Below are 20,657 nucleotides of genomic sequence, written 5' to 3' on the forward strand. Positions count from 1 at the left end.
CAGCCAGGCATTTATCTCCAGAAAGATTAGATAAGATTCTCATCAACTCAGTGAATTCTTTAAATCCTGTGTCCCAACCTGGACAGATCTGAATAATACCATGACTTTCCACCTCTTCAATGGCCATAGTGTTATTCAGTTACCATGCTATTAAGAGCTGACACAGGATTCATTTTAGAACAACAGCAGAATTAGACAATGTAATGAATAAACTGGGGGGAGGGGAGTGTGTGTGTGTGTGTTTGTGTGTGTGTGTGTGTGTGGTAAAAGTTGGATTTCTGTAATTTTGTGGCAAAGTAGACATTCACATAATTTTGCAATGTACAGATTTCTTTAAAGTATTGTAAGACATAACATTTTAATGGAAATAAGCTAACTAAAAAAACTTAGAGGTATTTCAAATATTGTTTCTCTATATATTTCTCCCTTCAGAAATTTCTTTCTTATCTTACACAACAGTTGATCTCTTGTTATTAATCTTTTCAGAGTTACCAACTCTTTAAATTTGATTCCAGAAGTTAAGAGGACATATTTATAAAGCTGGCATATTTTGCATGTAAGTTCCATGCAGTGTGACCTGCCTGAAGCTCACTTTCAGATTAAGAAACTTTGCCTTGAGAAGAGCTAACAGGTCTGTCCCTCCTCAGTATGTACCTTTCAAGACAGAGTTATCTTGTGAGTAAAATATAAAATAAATTTCTTAAAGGTACAAAATAAATTATCCCAGTAGGCTTTAGGGTCCTATTAATGGCCCTATTTCACAGGTGAGGAAATACTTGGATTTCTCTCTTTGGGGCTTAGAAATGTCTCTTGCTTGGAGACAAGATTTCCATATGGAAATCTAGGTGGACCTAGCTTAACAATGGCATGTGGCTTGCATTCCTTGATGCACATCACCAGTTATGGAGAGTGAATAGGGCTTTGGGGGTAATGTTCTACTCAAAAAAGTATGCATGAACTGGCCATTCCTGGGATCCTGGCAGAGAGCATGGCAGCCATTAGAGTCCAGGATCACTTTTTCACAAGGATGAAATGAAATCTTTAGCTTCTGGCTGGGGGCCTGTTTCATCACAGATGGATCATGTAAAAATTTTGTTGATACTATACATCCTATTAGCCATACAATCAGAAATGTGTGCTTTAACATAGCATCTTCCACATTAGACATTCTAGATACTACATTTTTATCCCAGATTTGCATTTAGTACAGATCCTTGCAAGTTGTGATTTCTTTTTGCTCACTCTGGAAAGGCATGTCTCTATATTACTTCCTTTTCAAGGTATCTGCCTTTTAGTCCCAGAAACAAAGAATACTATTGGTTTTTAGAAAAAAAAAAATTCTGCTTCCAAAATGCAGAAATTAGCTGGAATTGTTTTTCTCATTTTGATGGTAAATTGCCTGATAAAGAACCATGTTTCTTTCCTGGATTTAACCATCTTTAGAATCAGAAATAAATGCTTCTGGGGCGCCTGGGGCGCTCAGTCAGTTAAGCGTCTGACTTCGGCTTAGGTCTCGATATCATGGTTTGTGAGTTCGAGCCCCTCATCAGGCTCTGTGCTGACAGCTCAGAGCCTGGAGCCTGCTTCAGATTCTGTGTCTCCCTCTCTCTCTTCCACTACTCTGCTCACACTCTGTGTCTGTCTCTCAAAAAAGTGAATAAACATTTAAAAAAATATTAAAAAAAAAAAGAAATAAATGCCTCTAAGATGACTGATGGTAGTCAAGAGTAGAATGTACATTATAAATTCACACTGGGATATATCCCAAGACTTTAGCTTCATTGTTATTGTGTATAAATCAACTGATTGTAACCTATTAATGGCATAACAGAACATTAGATATTAAGATTTCTAATTGCCTAAGATTTTTAACATAGCAACTTAAAATTTAGCTTTATTGTTAACTGGAACTTTATTAGATATGATATGGATTATGATTTCTAGTTAAAGATAACTTTATAATGTAAGCTGCATTTTGAGAAGATATCACCAAATTTTATAAAATTGCTTAAAATTTAAAAATAATATTTTAGACACAGAATTTCTTGCCCTTCATTTCCAAATCAAAGCTCTGTCAAACTGTGGTTTAAGGCTTTTTCATTTAAATAACTTACTCTTGGTGCCTAATTGTTAAAACAATAACCAGACAAAAATCTAAGTGACCTATTGTCCCTGGAACACTTATGTAATTATAATGAACTTTCTGAAATTTAACTTATAAAAGTTTGAATTTTTTGCCTGCTTAACTCTGCTATCGGAAGTGAATGTATATCTTTCATTTATTTACAGGAATTAAGACTGTCATCAATGGTAAAAATATGTTTCGCTCCTTCTCTTAAATTGAATTCTATTGTAAATGATAGATTTCAAAAACATTGAGTATCTGATTTATAATATTAGTTCAAGAGTATTCCAAAATTGTGGTAACTGGCAATCCTATCTCATTTCTGCAGTGCTCAATGTTGATACCACTTCTTGAGAAGTTGTTAGTACTTACAGTGGAAATGTATAAGAAAAGCTTATAATAATGTACTACTGCAACATGATAGAAAGTGAAGAAATAGTGCCAAGTTAGTATCACAAGAACACAAAATGGATCAAGCAGATAAAGTAATGAGATCTGGATCTAATGCTTCTTCAGTATGTCAGAGCATTATGAAGATCAGGTTTGTTGAGCCCAAAAGTCATTATCTTTTTGTTACTATTTGTTGGTTAATATGACTCTGTAGTAGCAGTGAGTTCTCCTGAGAAATATTTATTCAACAGTTGGTGATAATGAGTGTTGGCTTTTTTTTTTTTTATTGTGGTTGCTGTTGTTGTGTTTTATGTTTTGTTTTGTAGTGTTCTATTTTGTTTTACTTTATAGCCAGTGCCATGGTTAAATGGTCTCAAAAAGATAACTAGATATGACCAAATATAAACTTGGAAAATTCCTAATAGCATTATGTGGACAAGCTATTTAATCTTCCTCAATTTCAGTTTACTCTTCTGGCAAATTATTTCAATCATACCTTGAGGGAGATTTGTCAGGGTTAAATAAGATAACACAGATGAAAACGACTAGTGCCTCATTGGCACTATGATTATTTAATAACGTTCTTAGTTCCATTCTTGTTTGAATAACATGTTTTGGCAAACCTTTACATTTATAATTTAAAAATGCAAAATTGTGAATATGCTTGGAGACAATTACACAATCTTCATTTTATAGGAGTATGTATGTTACAATGAATGAGATAAAACTAGAGTAACTAATTAGATTTCATTAACTTTGTTTACAGCTCATCCATGCACTCAATAGATCTCTCAGTTTCCTTACTCAAAAAAAATGAGGATAATATTTAATATCTAGGATCAGTAAAAGATAAATTGAGATTGAATACATTAAATAGCTTTAATTAGGCTATATTTCCTCTTTAAATGAATTATTCTCAATAACTTTTACCCCACTTCAGAAATTAAAGCACAACATTTTACTTAAAACATTTCTCTGCTCAAAATAGAATGTACATATTATATATAACCCAAACCATGAGTGTAGTTTTCAGATATGTGTCTTTCTTAAATAGTTACGCACCATAATGAAAAATTAATTTATGTTGAAAGCTTTTTTATAGTGGAAAATCCAGAGATTTTGAGTATAAGGAATTGATCCAGTTCTACTCCTTACTAGCTATAGAATTTGAAGTAATTTACCTGTATCTCTTTCTCAGTTTTCGCTACTAGAAAATAGTTCTCCTGAAATTATTATCATTACTAATGATACTGTCTCCCACCTTCCCACTACCACCTACTTCTTAAGGCTATTGAAAGCAAAATAAAATGAGAAAATATGTACAAAAAATGTTTGAACAATGTCTATACTGAAGGTCATCATTACTACTTCTGACATTGAAAACAAATCCTTAATGCTGTCCTCAATACTTTTCCATATAAATGCTCCTTCTCTCACTTGTTTCTGATGTCCACTTCAACCACTCATTAGCTTGTCCATGACTAGTGAAACACCATTAACTGCACAGAAAGTGACTTTGCTTAACATTTGAGGTGTGTGATTGCTTAGATTATTTTGTGACATTTTCCCTAGTATGCTTCTATCAAAAATTATTTACCATAACTTGAAAGTCAGAACTCAGAAAGTTATAACTATATATCAGTTGCTCGATCAAATGCAGAAAATTGTATCATTTTCTCTGAATCCTGCAAATACATTATGGATATTATTTTCTTTTGGAAGAATCATCCATGAGATGTGGAATTCAATTAGCATTACCAGCTCAGATTACACAACTGTGGAAATCATAAAGACAGAAATTAAATAAACAGAGTTATGTCTTAACAATGGGTGGCAGCTGATTCATGACTTCTGGGAGAGATGGCAAATTAGGAAGGAAGGATACCAGTTTGGGCCAATATAGAGTTTGAAATACTGTATAATACTGGTATATATAACTATTACTGAACATACAGCTACTACAAGTTGAAATAAGAGAGGAAGTGCAGAAAATATGAAAGCAGTAAGAAGATTTTACTAAGTATCTATGATATGTTAGTTCATTAAACATATAACGTTTCAGAATGTGTGTCTCTAATCAGGAAGATTGTGTTGGACCCTAGGCTCCACAACTTACTAGTTAGTGACTTTGAACTGTTCACCTTGCCTATACAGCTCAGTTTCCATACTCATTAAATGGGAATGATAGCAACAACAATAACAATACTTAACTCATAGAATTATTTTGTAGATTAAATTTAAATATCTAAAGCATTTAGAGTATTGGAAAGGTCTGTTCTAGCTTTATACACTAGGAAACCAAGACCTAGGAAGAATAAGAATTTCATAAGGTCACTGCAGACAGCAAGTGTCGGGACTGGAATCCATCTGCTTATAAGTCAATGCTTTTTCTACTGTGCCAGAAAGAGAGTATGATAATGATAGTCATGAACTATTGTAAGTAAGGTGGAAAGACAAATGAACTATGCCTGCAATGAAGGATGAGGGAGGGAAGTCAGCAAGGGAAACAGATAGTCTTTGACAATAGTTTTTAGTATATGTGCTGCCGAAGCGAGCACTTGACAATAGTTTTTATTGCATTTAAAAGAACTTGAATGTAAGGGGCACCTGGCTGGTACAGTCAGTTGAGACACCAATTTTAGCTCAGGTCATGATCTTGTGGTTGGTGAGTTCGAGCCTCACATCTAGCTTGCTGCTGTCAGCTCAGAGCCCTCTTAAGATAAATAAATATTCTATTCAGAAAAAAATAAATAATAAAAAAAAAGAACTTGAATGTAAGGAACATAGTATTCGATACATGGATTGGGATATTTTTTTGGAAGGTTTGATGACTTATTTTTGAGTGTTTGCTAGTCTGTGGCTCATTTCCCTCTGAGGATGTATTTACAGCCCTCTCTACTTTTCTTCTTCTTATTGAGCCACATTCAGCGATTTTCTTTGCAACTGCCCAGTCCAAGATGGCTAAATTTAAAAAAGCTTTTAGTGAAAACACAATAGTCTTGTAACAAAAGTTTTTATCACCATTGTTGAAGACATAGTCATTCCTCCCCTGGACTACTATAAAGGCCTGATTACGAAAGCCTCTTCAGTTTATTCTTCATATATCAGCCAGCATGAGATTTTGAACAGTGTAAATAAAATGTTGACCCCCTACCAGCCCCCTGAAACCTTCCAAAGTTTCCAAACTTACTTTCAAAGAGACTTAAGCCACTTACCATGGTCTCCATGGTTATACATGTTTTGGTTTGTGCATTCCCCTCCCATATCAATTCATAATACTATTCTAGCTTATTCAGATTTGATCACACTGGTCTTTCTTCTTTCTGTCCCTTGACCATGGAAGTCATGCTTCCACTTTTTGCTATTCCTTTTACCTGTGATGGTATGCTTTAAGGTTAGGTCTTACATCTATTACAAAGTATTTCCTTCATTATTTTTTTTTTACGTCTTTATTTATCTGCCTTCTCTCTCACTCACATATACAATATAAGTACCATGAAATAAAGTATTTGTATATCATGGTCAGTTCTGTGCCCTTATTATACTTAAGTGATAAGTAAATAAAATGACATGTTCTCCTTTACATACAGAGATGAATCATCAGTATGGCCCACAATCTGGATGATCACCCCTCTTTTACTATTGAACTTTCACTAATCTATTTTCTTTTGTATTTAATTTACTATGTTACTGAAAGGAATTAAGGGTGTCTCCAGTGGTCAAGAAAGTACATGAAAAAAGAAAGAATTAAAAATTGAACCCATATGTTCCTGAGGAATGCAGCTTGGTTTTCTGAGGCAATCCATTGACTGGTTACAATGCCCTCTTAAGCAATTGTATTTTCTTGAAATCAGTATGCTGTGACTAAGCTACTTGTGAGAACAGAGGATTGATTTCCCTCTTATACTTCCTTTCCAAGTTCAAACCCTACCGTAAGAAGAAACAATTAGATTCCCTTTAAATGCGATGTTACTGATGAGCTTGTTCCATGGTCAATGGTGGAAATCAATTTTCATTTAAGAACCTACAGTACTTTGCCTTTTTCCTTTTTTGTAGTCTTTATCGATTCTTTTTCCCGTGGAAAGACACTATCCATTCTGCTGTAGCCAGGCAATGTTTCTAAGTTCTATAATAATAGAGTAAAAGTTCCCAGAGAGCTTTCCTAAACTGGCAATGTGCCCACTTTGTAATATGTAGATGAAGGCCATTCTATCTTTTATGGAACCCAGGAGAAGACTTTCATTTAGAAGAGAGATATATCATTGTGGCAAGACTCAAAATAAGTTCCTAGATTTATAAAAAACAAGGGAGTCTACCTTACAGAGAATGCCTCCGTGTTTCATAGCAACGTTGTTTTTGGACAGTTGCCTTCTCAGATTAGACAATCTTCCCTTTGTTTACAGTGAAGATTACCCATGAAATGGTTGGAAGGTGAAAACAGCATCTTTCACATTTAGTTTTCACATGTAAGTCTTCTCTGGCATGAGTCTTCTGATAAACATTTAATAAACTCTTCTCCATGCACAATTGTTATTTCATGTCTTTTGTACTAGAGGATAATGTGTCACTTAAATGCATGAATCAGTAGGAGAAAACAACAGCAACATAACTTAAACCTTATAATGAAATATAATTAATCCTGATATTTTTATTTATAAATAACAGCAGAAAATTAATACCCTACCTCATTTAACTAAAACAGAAAGGAAAAAAAAAGCTTTTCCCAGGATCCAAATGAAAGAATTTAAAAAAAGTTTTTGACTACAATACTTTGGCATTGTACCCTGCCAACAAAATTGTATCTTACTTTTAACTTTTTTTTTATTTAAAAAAAATGAAACTAAAATAAAATCATCTAGCCATATGTATTTTTCTGCCCTACTTTATGAGTTTTTTCTGCTATCTATTCTTTCTCAACTGAAAATTAGAAAACTTTCATTATCTGAATTATGTTACAAAGCATTCTTTGATTACAAAATTAAAAACTTGACAATAAAATGAGAAAATTATTTTCTTTTTACATCATGCTTATGAACACATGCTAATTTGTCTAACTTTTTAATTAAAAATGCCCTTTACTTCTAGTAGCTAATAACTTCCAAAATGAACTTCAGCTGTGTTTATTAACTGAAAATTTATGCTCCATTTTGATTTAAAAGTATACTATATGAATTTGACTACTTCCTAATTCTAGAGATTTGGTGTGGTCTTTATTTCATTTTCTTTGTGGATCTCTGCATTTTTAGCATGATTTTCACCAGTGTATACAACTTTCCCTTTGTTGGAGCTGCTGGTGGATTTGAGCCTTGCATTGTCTAGTTTCTGGAGTGAGGTAATCAGAACTTTAAGTAACTGGTTTACTTAAAAAGAGTCTTTTGAGTCTTTGAGTACACAAATGTGGCCCAGCAGCCACACTATCAAGACTTGGATTTCTTAATAGTAGTATCACAATGGAATGTTTTTAGCTGTGCTGTGATTTCTAGTATTTTCCCTCCTGGGAACTTCACCTGTATGCCTTTGATGCAGAGTATTCTATTGCCCTCTGGGATGCCAGTCAGACTTCAATTCAGCTGTCAAATCAATCAAAAAAAAAAAAAAAAAACAAAAACAAAAACAAAACAAAACAAAAAAAAGGAAAGAGCTAAATCAATAAAGTAGATCTTAGACATGGTATCTTTTACCGCCTAGATGTCTATACTTTCTGAAAAAGCATGAAAATCAACTTTTAAGATGTTTCATAGGAAAGTCTGAGGAACAATGTGTATATGTGTATATTTAAGTGTAAGTTAAACATAAGCTTTTAGGTCATCTGCAAGGACTTTTTACCATTAAGTGATAATAGTTTTCTTTTCTTTTTATTGTTACTGAAGTTATTTATACAAATATATAAATATATGATATACATATATATGTATATACATATACATGTATATACATATATACAATATAATGATATATAAATATCAGTTAGTTGAAGACATTTGGAAAGATTTAGAGAGGAAAAATTGGAAATAATTTTTCCAGGTTCTTCTCCACTAAGTATGGATTAGTTTTTAGCTGCCTCCCTTTCACTTTGTGGTTCATTAGTGTGTTTCCTGTATATTCTTTTTTTTTTTTAATTTTTTTAATGTTTATTTTTGACAGAAAGAAAGAGACAGAGCATGAGCGAGGGAGGGCAGAGAGAGAGGGAGACACAGAATCTGAAACAGGCTCCAGGCTCCTAGCTGTCAGCACAGATGTGAGGCTCAAACTCACAGCCCCCGAGATCATGACCTGAGCCAAAGTTCGACGCTCAACCGACTGACTCACCCAGGCGCCCCTCCCGTATATCCTAATTGTCTTAGAGATCCTTTTAATAGTCTTCACTTCTATAGACTTTTTCACTGTAAAATATAAAACATGATCATTATCTGCAACTCGGAACCTGAGAAATAAATACCTGTACCATATTCATGCATTTCTTTCCAAATCCAGTAAGCTAAGTGTGTTAAATTAAATGGTATATTTCTAACTAAAAGAAGCATATTTTCTCATGGTGGATAGGGTTACCAGAGAAAAAACACCAGATAGGTGTTAAATTTGCATTTCAAATAACCAATGGACATTTTATTATTAGAAGTATTTTCTTTTTTTTTTTTTTTTAATATATGAAATTTATTGTCAAATTGGTTTCCATACAACACCCAGTGCTCATCCCAAAAGGTGCCCTCCTCAATACCCATCACCCACCTTCCCCTCCCTCCGACCCCCCATCAACCCTCAGTTTGTTCTCAGTTTTTAACAGTCTCTTATGCTTTGGCTCTCTCCCACTCTAACCTCTTTTTTTTTTTTTTTTCCTTCCCCTCCCCCATGGGTTTCTGTTAAGTTTCTCAGGATCCACATAAGAGTGAAACCATATGGTATCTGTCTTTCTCTGTATGGCTTATTTCACTTAGCATTTTCAAATATTGCATGGGGCATATACTAAGAATTACTTGTTCTTATCTAACAATTCAAATTTAATGTTAGTATAAGTATGAACTTTGCAATATCTGAAACACACTTACAATAAAATTTCCAATAATGTTTTTTTCTGAAACACAAACAACTCGATGTACATTATTTATATTTACTAAGTCTGACAACTTTAACTGTGGACAATTTGAGATGTGGATATCATATAACATATATTTAAACACCTATAACTCTAATATGGAGACATGATTACTTGTAACATTTTAATGTCCTTCCTTACAGACTTTTTATAAGAATATTTGACCAGAACTGAGCTCAAAACACAAATTTTCATTTTAGAAAATAATGCAAAACTATTGTCACTGGGCTAAAATTTATAACATGAGTGGACTGAAGACACTTTGGTGAATGTATTGGTCTTTCCAACTTAGTAAAAAAAAATGAATATTCCTATGTCCTTTAAAGGGCAGAACATTGTAATATCAATATATTCAATATCAATTCAATATCAATATATTTATGCTAAGGAAGATTAAGAGCTATTTTGTTTAGTGATTCTTCCAGCATGGGCCACTGTAAAAATAATTGAGTTTTTCATAATTTGGAAAATGTTGGAGATCATTATTGTTTTAGCTATTAATGAAACAGCAAAACATTTAATTAAGCAGTAGAATGACAAAGCTGGTACAGGAAGAAAAAAATCCTAGAAACCAAAAAGAAATGACTACCTAAGAGAGAAAGCTAAGAGAAGCAATAGAGAATAAAATTTCATCTTTGTGTGACAGAATCTAATGATACCTGACTTCTGATTCTAAACTAACAAAATATTAAGAAATGTATTTTTAAATGATTTCTGTTTGTGAATTTTAATTTCCTTCCATCTCTGGTGAACCAGAATAATTCTAGTGTTGCTAAAAAGATAAATATTTGGTTGGTATGTTTTCCAAAGCTTTGCATATTTAAAGGGAATGATATTTTCATATTTGGCAATTATTAGATACATTATTTCTGAATTATAATTTATTCTTTCAAAATTTGAAAACACAAACCTATTGTCTTCTTAACACTGAAGGAAGCTTATGAACCCAGTTTTGGTACAGCCTTGTTTTCTATGCCCTAAATTTAACTTCTATTTTCTGTCTGCACATCAGCAGGCCTTTTTTCTTTTCCTTTTATTCAAACATTTACAATTTATTTCTCAAGTATTCCAAGATCCCTTCAATTTACATTCACAAGTTTACCTTTAGCTCAGTTTTCTTCTAATTGTTATTTGTTACGTTTTAGATCTTTTTTTTTTGTTTTTAATGGGATAAAATATAAGATCAACATTTTCTGAATGTAAGATCAACATTCTCTTTCCTTCACGCTTGTTGTATTACTTTCGTTTGCTTATCAACTGTCTTTTCTACTTTTTTATAATCCTTTTGAGACATGCTTTGCATATCATACAGTTCACTCATTTTAAACATACACCTCAGTGATATTTAATTAATTTGTTAAGTTCTATAATCATTACCATAAATCAGTTTTAGAACATTTTCATCATTCCATTGAGATTCCATTTACTGTTGACCTCTATTCTCCCCAACTCCTGGGCCTAAGAAACCACTAGTTTACTTTGTTCCTATAGATTTGCCTGTTTTGAACATGTCATGTAAGTGTTTCTAGTCTGTTATGGATTCTTTGTTTTCTTCCTTTCTACGTGAGTACTTCTGGTTTGTCTTCTAGATCAGTGACTCAGTCATTTACAGCTTCAAATCTATGCTCAACCTCTTCTAATACAGATTTTGATTTTGATATTGTACTTTGCTACAAATCTTCCTTGAGCACACCCCTCCACATACACACACATTTTAATCTCATTCTGTTATCTTCTCATCTCCAGTAGTTAGCACTATGTGCCAGTTTTTAGGAGGTAGAAACAGGTTTATATCCTTATGAAAAGTAGCATCTGTGAAGTAAAGAGAAACTTCCAGTTTGGGTGAATGGTATAGTCCTTAGGTCTTTAAGAATGTAGCATATAGGGACATAACAAAATGTCTTATGGATATAGTCTATATTCTTTCAGGTAGTACGGAGTTCATTAGAAAAATCCTTACAAGAATTAATTTGTATGGTAATTGCCCGCTTTGTCATTTATTATGACTGGAATCAAGTAGTTTAAACAGTCAGTAAGACTCAGTTAAAGGTGTGTCCTCTAAGAGAGGAGCATAACTTAATGAGGTTCAAGTGTTGAGAAAGGAAGCAGTGCTTTGCCTGGGCCAATTGCCATAATTCAACATGTATTGGTGGTTGATGGGGTGGATGGGCTTTCAAGAGGTTTAATTATGCCCTAAAATTCTATGCATGATTTTCTTTTTCTGGAGGCTATTTTAATGACCTACTTAAAGAGAGTTAAACCCTGCCTTCCAATTTGTGAGAATTTCTGTCAGTCTTAAATTAATTTCTTAGCAGTGGCATACAGTCATTTGAGTCATATAATTGTCTATATCAAATTTCTTTTTATCCTTTTCTTACATTACCTGGGTTCTGCTATAAAACAAAAAAAAACTATTTTTTTATTTCTCAGACTAAAAACAAAGTTGGATATTTTATAGTCAGCTTTCATAAAGACAAAAGTACAATTGATATTCTTATATGTATATACAATTTCAATGATAAACAATTGTACTAAGGATAATGGTCCTCATAGAAATTTTATCATAAAAAGTAGAACTTTCCTTTCATAGTGTCACTTTTCAGAATATCTGACCTATGAACTAAAGCAACATTTCTTTTTTTTTTTATTTTTATTTTTTCAATGTTTATTTGCTTTTGAGAGAGAGACAGAATGTGAGTGGGGAAGGGTCCGAGTGAGAGGGAGACACAGAATCCGAAGCAGGCTCCAGGCTCTGAGCTGTCAGCACAGAGCCCGACGTGGGGCTCAAACTCACTAACCACGAGATTATGACCTCAGCTGAAGTGGGATGCTTAACCAACTGAGGAGCCCAGGCACCCCACCAAAGCAACATTTCTGACAAAATCTAGAAGCACTAGCACCTAAAATAAAAAACAAAACAAAACTTAAGATTTCAGAATATAAAGCAAATAAATTAACAAAAACTCTCCCTTTAAATTATCAGGTTGCTTATGTATGTGTTGATGCAATCACAATATATTGTAAAAATGGTTCTGTCATTGTCTTGTTTAATCAGGTTGCAGTCTGAAAGCAGAAGCTGAATTCTGTATAAAATAATCATTAGTGTCTGTAGAATAGGCAAATGCTGGCAATGACCTTGATTCCCAGAGTAAGAGTACAAGGTTCACTGAGCAAAATATTGGTAATTAGTTCTGATTTTACTGTTGTTGAATGTGTTAATTATTTAATGAGTTTTCAAGTGCTTAACTATGTTTTTTTCCCCCTCGATGAAAGATTTATACAAATGAGTAATCAACACAGTTTTATTTGCCCACTGAGGGAAAGAAAAAACACAAAAAAATTTAATAACTGTTTTAGTCAAAATTTTGAGAGAAATGTATCTCTTCTGAAACCCATTCCCTTATGTTCTTAGAGTAATTGAAATGTTGATGGCAATTTAGAAAACTTAAAACACAATTTTCTTTAAGGAATATACATTTGTTTCTAAATTTGATAATTAAAGGAACTTAAAACAAGTACTTAGATTCTTTTCTGGTATTCTAAAACTCTGAAAATTATTCATCAGAAATGTAAACATGTGTTAAAAGTCAAATTAAATGATTCAGCAGTTATAAACCATATTGCATCAAATTCCTCCAACATATATTCCAGATTCCAAATTGAGGTTTATAATAGTGACTAGAGTTATAGTCTAGAGTCACCTCAATATATTTACTGCAAACATGGAGAAAATTTATAGTAGCATAGAACAATCACAGTTTGAGTAACCTGAATTTTAGTATAGTTGGGGCTCTTGAAATTGTGAATCTATCACTGAGTTTATCTTATCTACTACATGGGAGATGTGAAAGTAGAGGTAAGAATCAACTACGTTCATCATGATGAAACAAAATAATAAATAAATAAATAAATAAATAAATAAATAAATAACCCACAAAGCAAAATACAGTTTACAGACTTGTAATGTTTGACACATGGATTTCCAAATGTTTATCTATACCATGATCCCCTGTTCTCTTTTGTATCCACTGACACGCACTGAGGACGCACAAAGATATCATGGAAGCCATCAACATACCAATTATTTTTTGCAGTGTGACACAGTTTAAATAAATTTTGTCCTGGTATGATGAGAGGGGTATCCAATAAGGAAGGCTGAAAAGAAAACAGCCAGATTTGTTTTGCTTTAGAGTCATCTACTTCTAAATGTGTCATTTCAGGTTTAGATGCCTTGTGTCTACAAGAGTAGCACCAATATTCATTGCTTTTGCTCTCATGAATGAGAATGGTGGAAAATATTAGTTTTCCACTTTAGGGAAAGGAATGCTCTCTGCCTTTACTCACATTTCAGCTTCTGGCCAAGGAGGAGTTATTTCTGTCCAAACTTTAATAGATTACTTATTATTGTTTTTCCCCATTGACCAGCCTTCATTGCATCCATATGAGCATATAATCAGAATTTTTAATGTAAAATATCATATTTTTAAAAAGATTGATAAATAGATTTAGTATCTACTTAGGAATTGACGTAATGATCTTTTTTTTTAAAGAATTATTTGTTTCTCCTTCCACCAAGTTCTCATGTTGAACTTCCCCTCATTGTTTCTATGTGGGAAGTATTTTACACAGAACTATGGTTTCCTTACTGATTAAGTGGCAACATCTCAAAACCACAAATCAATGTAAGACACAACCTGGAATTGATTAGTAAAAGAGCAGCACAGGTGATGAGAGGATATTAGTAGTCATAAACAAACTAAGGAAAGCACTCAAAGAAATCTCACCAAACTGAGCTGGGAAGCAGTAAGTCTCTCTGAAGACAAGAAAAGAAAAAAAGAAAAAAGAGAAGAAGAAATAAGTAGAACATAAAATCTCAGTGAAGGACATTGTACAGCCTGCATTTGGAAAACCAGATATCAGAAACCAACGTGAGCCTTTTAAACACAGTATTGGGTCACTCCACCAAGTTCTTGTGTATTATCTTTATTAATTTTCTGCATGAGTTTATAAAAGTAAGTTGATCTAATTGTCTTTTTTACAAACTGTTTCTTATTTTATATTTTAAAAATATTTTATTTTGAAGCAATAATAGTAAATAAGGTTTTGGGTATATTTTTAATAAAAAAGTACATTTTATCATGTAAAAATTTTTCTAGTAAAAATAAGTAATGAAATAGATGATGTGAGCAAGGTGGATTTTTTATTCAGCAACTACTTGCTGTGACCTTTTTAGTTAAACGTGGAAAACCTAACTTCTCTTATATTGTTAAAAATAAAAATTCTATTTGAAATTTAAATAAAGGCATTGTCTGAGTCCAATTTTAGAATTGTGAAAGAGTTTGGTTAAAATTTATTATTCTGAAATATTTGTACCTTTTTCCCAGTTGTTTATTAAAAATTATTTTTTTGGGGCGCCTGGGTGGCTCAGTCGGTTAGGCGTCCGACTTCGGCTCAGGTCATGAAATCGCGGTTCATGAGTTCAAGCCCCGCGTCGGGCTCTGTGCTGACAGCTCAGAGCCTGGAGCCTGTTTCAGATTCTGTGTCTCCCTCTCTCTCTCTGACCCTCCCCCGTTCATGCTCTGTCTCTCTCTGTCTCAAAAATAAACGTTAAAAAAAAATTAAAAATTATTTTTCATCACTAGGTGCATGACTAATACATATGTCATATTTTTAAAATAAAAGTAAATAGCATATGAACTAAAAAATGTTAAAAGGATAAGCCTATCATGAGGATCAGGGTTCACCTTTATAATAAACAATTGTCATGGGGAAAAAAAAAAGAAACTGTCTGTTATTTTAGAAGGTGCAACCTCTCAATGCCAACTTTTCACTTCATACCTTTATTTTATTTTCCACCAGTGCTTGGTTAAGCTAGACTCTGAATGGGAGGTGACTGAAGAGGGTAAAGATAGGGGCAGAAAGACTTTAAAGTGATCTTCACCTGCTGGTGTTCACACACTTGTATAATCTTCCATCTTTGAGAACGGACAGGACCTACCTTACTTTTCAATGTGAAATACCACAAGGTGACAGGACTTTATTCCCATTATTGTTATTATATTATATTATATATATTATATATTATATTATATTATATTATATTATATTATATTATATTATATTATATTATGTAAAACTCTGTCTTGCCAGCAGACTCAATCTAGAGACTGTCTCCTCTGTCTGGCTTTTAAGAAGCAAGCTGCTAGGAATCCTTTAGATACAAGGAACTGAATGAAGCCAATGACCACAGGAATAGGGAAATGGATGCTTTCCTAGTCCTGCCTCCACTGAAATATATTTGATATGTAACATAGTGTAAATTTAAGGTATACAAGATGTTGATTTGATACACTTATATATCATATTATGATTGTAATTGTATTCATAGGTAGTACCTTCATCATGTGATGTGATTTTTATTTCTTTTTTTTGTGATTGGAAAAATTAAGATCTAGTCTCTTAGCAAGTTTGATGTTTATAACACAATATCGTTGTCTATATTGATTATACTGGGCTTTAGATCTCTAGGAGTTATTTATTACTCATTGCAAGTTGGCATCCTTAAACAAAATCTCTCCTATATGCCACATCCCCCCTGCCCCTAGTAATCACCATTTTACTCTCTGTCTTTATGAGTTTGACATTTTAGATTTCACACATAAGTGATGTCATACGGTATTTGTCTTTCTTTGTGTGAAATCTCACTTAGCATAATGCCTTCAGAGTCCATCCATGTTGTTAAAAATGGCAGGATTTTATTCTGATGGCTGAATCATATTCCAGTGTGTGTGTGTGTGTGTGTGTGTGTGTGTGTGTGTGTATCTCCCATCTTCCTTATCCATTCATTTTCTGATATTGCTTCCATATCTTAGCTATTTGTGAATAAAGCTTAAAACTGCAATAACATGGAGTACCTATATGTCTTCAATATCCTGTTTTCATTTCTTTTGGGTATAGACCCACAAATGGAATTGCTAGATCCATAGTCCAGCCAGTAGATGGGAACCCAGCACTAACTGATGCTCTGCAGCTATTTTTGCAACTGCTAAAATGTTACTGGATTTATGACCCTCAGAAAGTATAGGATAACACAAGTGTGTTATTTTAAGCTTCCAAGTTGTAGGTACCATTACACATTTGAGAAAACCAATACAAGCTCCTAGGACTGAGGAAGCTCTTCTCTTTGTTGTTATCACCACAATAAATCCTAAATATATAATTGTATATCACATATCTTCAGGGACTTTGAAAACTGAAAGGAGAACAAGTAAAATTCAATTAATAGGAAAAACTAGCTCATGTTAATGGTAAAATGAGTTGCAGGATATTACTTATTCTTTGAAAGAAGCAAGTTGTTTCCTACATTCTGTAGGGAGTGATGATTTCATCATTTCTACATTTCCTTCTACATTTTCCTTTGGCCCTTCCACTGTCCCTGACACAGCTTCAAATTGATTATAGAAACTAGTTAATGATACAAGTGATTATTCACTTTGGTAACAAATTATCATGTCAAGTTGGCTTAAACTATGTGGTTTGTTGAAAACTTATGTCCACACAAAACCCTGAATGTAGATATTTATGGCAGCTTTATTTATAATTGCCCAAACTTGGAAGCAACCAAGATGCCCTTCAGTAGATAAACGGATAAACTATAGGCCATCCAGACTATGGAATGTTATTGTGTTAATGAGTGCTAAAGGGAAATGAGCTATAAAGCCATGAAAAGACATGGAGGAAACTTATATATTACTAAGTGAAAGAAGTCAATCTGGGAAGACTATATAATTCCAACTGTATGACATCCTGAAAAAGGCAAAACTATGGAAACAGTAAAAAGTTCAGTGGTTGCAGGGGATGAGGGCTTGGGAGTAATAAATAGGTGGGACACAGAGTATTTTAAGAGCTACGAAAATGCTTTTTGTGACACTATGATGGATACCTGTCATTATACATTTGTCGTCCAAACATGTGCAATGAGCAACAAGAAAAGTAAACACGAAGGTAAACTAAGTATGAACTTTGAGTGATTTTGATGTGTCGATGGAGGTTTACATTGGTAAACCTTTGTAACAAATATATCATTTTGTTGAGTGATGCTAGTAATGGGGGAGGCTATGCGTGTGTAGAGGCAAAAATATATGTGGAATCTCTGTGCTTCCCCCCACTCCTCAATTTTGCTGTGATCTAAAACAGCTTAAAAGACATAAAGTTTTAACAAGTGAATTTTTAAAATTTATGGACAATTCCTTTCTCTATCTTTTCTTTAATGTTTATTATTTTGTTTTTGAGAGAGAGAGACAGAGCACAAGTGAGGGAGGGGCAGAGAAAGAGGGAGACAACAGAACCCAAAGCAGGTTTCAGGCTCTGAGCTGTCAGCACAGACAAAGCCCCGTGCAGGACTGGAACTCACAAGCTTTGAGATCATGACCTAAGCCAAAGTCAAATGCTTAACTGACTGAGCTACCCAGGCACCCCAATTCCTTTCTCTATCTTAAATCTTTATTCCTTATGTTTATATAGCAATATCTTTGGTAAAACAAAGTAGTCTGTAGAACTTATATATTTAAAACTAGCAAAGACATTGGCAACTATTTTATTTTGAAAATTTACAACATAAAGAATTGTAAAATTCCCTGTTATTACAATAATCAATAAGTCACTTTATATGGATCTAGCCATTTCTTTTTCCTTTGTGAAAATAGAATAATGTTTGCACATGAGTGTTTTCCTGCTGTGTTTGCAGTGAAAACAACAACATTTGAATTAATTAAAACATGGGAGTTGTAAGGACACACCAAAAATAATTTTATTAATTCTGTTAGGAAGTCACTGGTGCTTGCTAGTGTTTTAAGGAGAGCAATATTTTTGTTCTTGTAGAAAATTGGTCATTAACATTGCTTTGTAAGTACATTAAATTGATTCTGTGCTATACTAGTATCTGCTCAACTATAAAAATAGACTTGTAATTTTGAAAAACATGATTTTAACTGAACTTCAATGCTTTGCAAAAGTGTTTCCAACAGTGTTTTATTTCTTGTAACCTGTTTCTAGTCTGAGTAGAGAAGCTGAATGCTGTATAAAATAATCATTAGTGTCTGTAGAATAAGCTAATGCAAACAATGACCTTGGTTCCCGTAAGTATTCCGGATTCACTGTGCAGAGATATTGGGTAATTAGTTCTGATTTTACTGTTGTTGAAAACGTTAATTATTTAATGAATTTGAAGTGCTGAAGTGTTTGCTTCTGACTTGAAAAAATAAAAATACAGATGAATACCAGCACATGTATTTTAGAACTGGGGCAAAAGTTTAAAAAAAATATCCTGTATAAAAGTGTCTGTTATCCTCTACGCAGCAGGTGCTCAGTAAATGCCATCCCTCTCACCTGTCTCTCTATATATGCACTCTTTAGTAATCAAAATCAGGCTTAAACCAATGAATAGAAGCCAAGTGATTGTCAAAACCGTATGGACAAATTAAATCATGCTTTTTGAAAATAAAGAAGTAGAGACAAACTATTTGGGTCCCATGTTGTATGGTGCTTGATTCTGCAAAACAAATCAACACGACAGGTAAAGAATGAGGAAATCAGTTGAAGACACTGTCTTTAGTCAGAATAAGTATCATGCTACTTTCAGATTTCCTTTAAAATAAAATATTAAATGTAAACAAATTGGAGTTTCCCATTTTAGGAGACAAAAAGTGAAGGTATTCTGTATAAAATAAGATAAATCTTGGAATACAAAACTCTGCTTTAACAGGGTATTGTATGGAAATGTTGAATCGCTATATTGTACGCCTGAAACTAATATTACACTGTATGTTAACTAACTGGAATTTAAATAAAAACTTTAAAAAATACAAAAAAAAGTAAGTCAGGGGTTAAAAAAAAAACTTCTCTGCTTTATAAAATACAGACAGTCCCCAACTTATGATGGTTCTACTTAGAATTTTTTGACTTTATGATGGCACAAAAGCAATAGGCATTCAGTAGAAACCATACTTCAGACTTTTAATTGTGATCTTTCCTGGGCTAGCAATATGTGGTATGATACATTCTCCTGGGATGCTGGACAGGGGCAGTGAGCCACACTTCCCAGGAGCCACATGATCACCAGGGTGAATAATCAACACCCAACCATTGTGCACTCACACAACCATTCTGTTTTTTGCTTTTAGTAATCACCAAATTATATGAGCTATTCAATACTTTATTATAAAATGTGCTTTGTGTTAATGATTTTGCCTAACTCTAGGCAAATGGTTAATGGGTTAATGGGAGTGTTCTGAGCTTGTTTAAGTTAAGCCACGCTAAGGTATGATGTTCAGTAGGTAAGGTGTGTTAAATGCATTTTCAGTTTATGATATTTTCAACATACAGTGAGTTTGGGGGGTGGAAACCCACCATAAATAGAGGAAGATCTGTGTACTTAAGGAAGTTATCTACTCTAAATAGTAGAGGGCCCTGAAAACAGAATGCATCAAATAAGATAACACACTTCAGAATAAAAACAGTATAAGAAAAAGATAAATGGTAACAAAGAGGAAAAATTTCTCCCAATTTACTCTTTGTTTATTCTTCCCTAATAAGGGGATAATACCCGGGCCTCTGCACTACAAACTACTATAGTCTATTACAAAATAAACGAATATCATAAAAGCATTGATAAGTATTTTAGTCTGAAAAGAGAAAGAATGTTTATCTTTCAAAGAAAGGAATGGAAACATCATTCAACAGCTCACTGGAAGGTAAAATTGCCATCACTTAGAAAAATACTGTGAAATATTTTTTTTTTTTAAGAAAGGAAAGGAATGTCATGAACTAGAAAGAACAGGAATAAGATCTTTAAAGTTAAAAAAAAATAGTTGAAGTAAGTTTAAATGTTTGAGTTAGAGAGTACAATCTTAAAAAGGGACAGTTCAGTCATAAATACTTTTCAGCATCACTGTGAATGTCAAGAAGATCATCTCTCTGTGCTATGATTGTGGTATGGTACACATTTTCCTTACAAAATAATTATTTTGGGCAAACATAAAAAAAGAAGAA

Source organism: Panthera uncia, chromosome B1 (assembly GCF_023721935.1).
Source record: "Panthera uncia isolate 11264 chromosome B1, Puncia_PCG_1.0, whole genome shotgun sequence".
NCBI lineage: Eukaryota > Metazoa > Chordata > Mammalia > Carnivora > Felidae > Panthera > Panthera uncia.